Source organism: Ranitomeya imitator, chromosome 8, assembly GCF_032444005.1.
Source record: "Ranitomeya imitator isolate aRanImi1 chromosome 8, aRanImi1.pri, whole genome shotgun sequence".
NCBI classification, from domain to species: Eukaryota; Metazoa; Chordata; class Amphibia; order Anura; family Dendrobatidae; genus Ranitomeya; species Ranitomeya imitator.
This window is the reverse complement of record NC_091289.1, coordinates 116,752,128-116,758,127: the sequence shown is the minus strand read 5'-3', so window position 1 is coordinate 116,758,127 and position 6,000 is coordinate 116,752,128.

Here is a 6,000-nt window from a genome sequence, read left to right as displayed (position 1 = left end):
GTCGCAGTTTTTGCCTGCTGCGACTTGTACAAGAAGGGATTTGGTTAGCCACCTAGTTACACCCCTTCCAGGCTTTCAGAGGGATGTGGAACAGTAATTCCACCACCTTGCCTGCTACAGTCTCCATCTGCTGGGTTGGCTGTAGTGGAAAAGGTGTTGGTCCGCGCTACACTAATTCAACTTTATTGCAATTGATGACACTTTTGGTATTTGCCACTAATTTTTTAAAATGTGTAGACTCCTGGTTGGGTCTCCTTCATGCGTGTTTCCAGTAGCAGTAGGCTTATGAGACTGGATTGGGTTTAGTGGAAGATCTGTCAGTCCCCATTATAATATCTATACTGTGGTGAAATTGATGCCACTTTGGTATTTTCTGCCAATAATTTTTGGAAATGTAAACACTTCTGGTTATGTTTCCTTCATGCGTGTTGCCTGTAGCAGTAGGTCTCAAAGACCGTCAAGCCTCAACTTCCTTGGACTCAACTACTTGTGTTACTATCCTTAAAGTTTTCTGACAATGTTAAACTACTATACTTATATTTGTGCCACCTGAGTGTGGCTTAGCATGAAAGCAGGTAGAGGTGTTGCATGTGGTATCAGGGCTCCCAGTAAAGGGGTCCTACACCGATCCCTCACCCACCTCATCTTACTGTGATGTTCAATTGAAAGCTGTAAATGCTGTCCCAGTCACTGATACCTCTTGCCTGGCTGATTGCTGCAGTGCCATGCTAAAATCTGTTCTGTGGGTGAAATGAAGCCACTTTCCTGGTGTCTGTCCCTCATTTGATGTATTTTGGCAGCATTTAGGGCCACTATGAGGTGTTGTGCATGCGTTTCTTTTTGCCTCCCATTGACCTGAATGGCATTCGGTTATGTTTGGTGAATATTTGCTGAATTAATCAGCGAATATTGCAAATTCAGAGAACACAATCTGAACCGAACATTGAAATATTCTCTCATCTCTACGAGTTCATAGATGCCAAACATGTCTAGATTCTTTTTTGTTTAAGTGGTGAAAATAAATCCAAACTCTAGTAAAAAAAATTGCAATAATTTTCAAAACCCGCAGCGTCTCCATTTTTTGCGATCTGGGGCTGGATGAGGGCTTATTTTTTTGTTGCTGAACTGGCGTTTTTAATTATATTATTTTGGTGTGGATACAATGTTTTGATCGCCTGTTATTGCATTTTAATGCAGTGTTGCGGCGACCAAAGAAAACATAATTCTGGTGTTATGACTTTTTCTCACAACACCATTTACCAAGTGAATGAATACTTTTTATATCTTGATAGATCGGACAATTCTGAATGCAGCGATACCAAATATGTGTATTTTTTACTGTTTTATTTTGAATGGGGCGAAGGGGGGTGATTTAAACTGTTATATATTTTTATTATTTTTAAAAAACTTTTTTTACTTTTCACTTTCTTTGATAGATGGGAGACTAGAAGCTGTGATAGTCTGATAGCATGTGCTACACGCAGTTAATGATCACGTCACCTATGTGCAGCAGAAATGCTCACTTGCTATGAGTGCCAACCACCGGGTGGTGCTCATAGCAATCTGGCACTGACAGCTTTAAAGGTCTGCAGGAAACCTATGGTTGCCATGTCGACCCATTGGTGACCCGTGATCACGTGACGGGGTCACCATTGGGCGGGATTTCCAACGCATTTCCGGAAAGTGCAAGTTAAATGCCGCTGTCAGAGATGGACAGTGGCATTTAACAGGTTAACAGCTGTGGGTGGATCGCGATTGCACCCATGACTCTTACACGCAAATGTCAGCTGTTCAAAACAGCATACATGAGCTGGGAAAGATGTGGGCTCACATCAAAGGGAAGGACACAACATGTGCTGTACATACACGGCGAATGTCATGAAGGGGTTAAAGCATAACAAAAAATATAATATGAGATTAAACAAATGACATAATGGAATTAACAGTGATAACAAGTGCTCTCTATAAATTTTAGATGATAATTCTTTTCTATGGCTGCATTGTTTGTATTTACTATATTCTAATTATTTAGCTAAAATAAATCCATCCTGTTTATTAAGTACTAGATGGTGGCCCGATTCTAATGCATAGGGTATTCTAGAATATGTATGTATATAGCAGCCACATAGTATACAGCACAGGCCACGACATATTCTTGAATACCCAATGTGTTAGTACAGGCCACGCAGTATATAACAGTGGCCACACAGTATATAACAGTGGCCACGCAGTATATAACACAGGCCAAACAGTATATAACACAGCCCATGCAGTATATAACAATGCCCACATAGTATATTACACTGGCCACGTAGTATATAGCAGCCATGCAGTATATAACGCAGCCCACACAGTATATAACACTGCCCACATAGTATATAACACAGCCCACGTAGTATATAGCAGCCATGTAGAATATAACGCAGCCCACACAGTATATAACACTGCCCACGTAGTATATAGCAGCCATGTAGTATATAACGCAGCCCACGCAGTATATAACATTGCCCACATAGTATATAGCAATGTGGGCACTATATGCGTGGTTAAAAAAGACTTAAAATAAAAAATAAATATATACTCACCCTCCGAAGGCCAAATGAAGTCCTGGCACCTGTGTACAGTGCATGCGTCAGCTTCTGGTCCCAGGGTTGGATGAGCGCAGGACCTGTGATGACGTCGCGGTCACATGACCGCAACGTCATGGAAGGTTCTTCTCGCATAGCATCCTTGGCACCGTAACCTGCCGCTTGCACTGCCGAGGACACCGCACCACGTCGGAGGGTGAGAATAACCTTTTTTTTCATTATTATTATTTGTAACATTAGATCTTTTTACTATTGATGCTGCATACGCAGGATCAATAGTAAAAAGTTGGTCACACAGGGTTAATAGCTGCGTTAATGGAGTGCATTACACCGCGGCATAACACGGTCCATTAACGCTGTCATTAACCCTGTGTGAGGGCTGACTGGAGGGGAGTATGGAGCGGGCACTGACTGCAGGGAGGAAGGAGCGGCCATTTTGCCGCCGGACTGTACCCGTTGCTGATTGGTTGTGGCAATTGTCGTGGGCGTTTTGCCACGACCAATCAGCGACTTGGATTTCCATGACAGACAGAGGCCGCGACCAATGAATATCCGTAACAGACAGAAGGATAGAAAGACAGAAGTGACCCTTAGACAATTATCTAGTAGATATACATTATTAATAAATCTGTTACGCATCTCTGTGGGTGCTCTTTGCCCAAGAAGAGTGTTATATCCTGGCTGTGTTCTGTGATGACAGAAAATCCAATAATTAAAACAGAGATGTCATAGCTGAGCTTTGTTAAACTCTAAGATGTTTAGGTGACCCTAATAACCTCAAAGAATGAGAGGAGAATGGAAAAGGCCTAATAAAGTTTGTTTTTAGTTCTCAAGCATTAACGACTGTTGATAAACTTTTTGACAATCCGTTATCCTGACAGGGGGATTCTGATCATTTACTGCACAAATATGTAATTACAGTATTAATATGAACAGATGCCTCCAGAAATATTGCATTGGAAGCATATCTCAATTCTAACAGATGCCATTCATTAATACAGCATGAACAAACTCAAAATGCAGATTAGATTTTTTTCAGTTGAGTTAGATTTTACACTGATTGAAATAACTTCAGTAATTCAACCATTGAAACATTTTGTTAAAAAGAAAGCGTGGGCTTTGATAAAAAATACTATAAGGATTTAAATACATCAGGTTTTTAGCTGCTATTAAATAGTTATTTCCTTCCTTATTTAAACTACCGTATTTACAGTTCGAGTGCTATCTGTTAAAAGAATGGACATCCCTCGGACCAATCTTATTCAATGGGGCAGTGCAGTTAAGTGATTTTTTTCACTGACCGATTCTATGAGTGAGAAAGAAATCAAAATAAGGGGTTTGATGTCATGTTAGCCAGTTGAAAAAATAATGCTCTCAGTGTGAAAAACAAGATAATCTTGTAGTTATGATACATTTTAATGGCTATCAAAAATAAAATAAATGATGCTACAAAGTAAGCTTTCGGGACTTCATAGGCCCCTTTGTCAGGCATGGTATAACAGCTTCTGAAAAAACACAAATATATGCACAAACAAATAAACAAGAAAAACAGATATGGCAAAATGAATCAACATTTAAATGAACAAACAAACCATTAGACAGAGGGGTAGAGAAGCTCACTCGGCTGGACACAGAGGTAGAAACATAACACTGTCTCTCTAAAAACATTCTTGGTTTATTAAAGGCAGCATAAACCAACCTAGTAAAAATAAATATGGCCCTATGGGCAAAACTGCAAAACAAAATGAAACAAAACACTGTTCTTCTCCAAGCGGAGGATCAGCCCTATCACGGTTAGCAATGTCCACGGTTCAGGTCCTTTAATAACACAGACACAAACACTTTCCTGCAGTGCTTTCTCTCCAGTCACTGAATACTGCTGCCTTTTGAAGCCAGCTACTTAAGCCCCTGACGGTGACATCAAACAGGTCCTGTCAGCACACAGTGGTGCCGGCTCCGGAGGTGGAGATAAGGTGGACACCCTCCCACCCTCTCTATGGATGTCCACATAAAAACCAGTCCACTTTGCAACTTAGATTAAACCTCACAGTACGTAGTGTGCTGTTGGAAAAACTCTGGGTTTTATATCACTGATGCCATTAAGCATAGTAAAAACATATCTCCCCTTCAGTACAGGTCAGGAAACAAGTTGTGGAGAAGATTAAAGTTGTCATGACTAAACTTGACAATTCAATCCACTGAACTGTTGCTGCGTGGTTGGTTCCTCTGTCTGCTGAGCTATTACCTTTTTTCCTTGTCCAAATGGTTGCAACTTCCCTTGTTTCCCCTTCTTGGTTTTCTCCTCTCCAGGTGTTCTCCATGTTCCTATTTTAGCCTGCCCTATCAGATCCTGGGTTTGGTTTAATTGGTCACCCTTCACTGCAGTTCCTTGCTGACTATATCTCTAGGTGGACTTGGGTTTAGGAATTCGAGCCTTTCTGCTAGCGGGTTTGCCTTGGATGGTAAACACCAGTTAAATACATGCAGTGAATCTGTTTGTTTTAACCCCTTTACCCCCAAGGGTGGTTTGCACGTTAATGACCAGGCCAATTTTTACAATTCTGACCACTGTCCCTTTATGAGGTTATAACTCCGAAACGCTTCAACGGATCCTGGTGATTCTGACATTGTTTTCTCGTGACATATTGTACTTCATGATAGTGGTAAAATTTCTTTGATAGTACCTGCGTTTATTTGTGAAAAAAACGGAAATTTGGCGAAAATTTTGAAAATTTCGCAATTTTCAAACTTTGAATTTTTATGCAATTAAATCACAGAGATATGTCACACAAAATACTTAATAAGTAACATTTCCCACATGTCTCCTTTACATCAGCATAATTTTGGAACCAATTTTTTTTTTTGTTAGGGAGTTATAAGGGTTAAAAGTTGACCAGCAATTTCTCATTTTTACAACACCATTTTTTTTTAGGGACCACGTCTCATTTGAAGTCATTTTGAGGGGTCTATATGATAGAAAATGCCCAAGTGTGACACCATTCTAAAAACTGCACCCCTCAAGGTGCTCAAAACCACATTCAAGAAGTTTATTAACCCTTCAGGTGTTTAATAGGAATTTTTGGAATGTTTAAATAAAAATGAACATTTAACTTTTTTACACAAAAAATTTACTTCAGCTCCAATTTGTTTTATTTTACCAAGGGTAACAGGAGAAATTGGACCCAAAAAGTTGTTGTCCAATTTGTCCTGAGTACGCTGATACCCCATATGTGGCAGTAAACCACTGTTTGGGCGCATGGGAGAGCTCGGAAGGGAAGGAGCGCTATTTGACTTTTCAATGCAAACTTGACAGGAATTGAGATGGGACGCCATGTTGCGTTTGGAGAGCCACTGATGTGCCTAAACATTGAAACCCCCCACAAGTGACACCATTTTGGAAAGTAGACCCCCT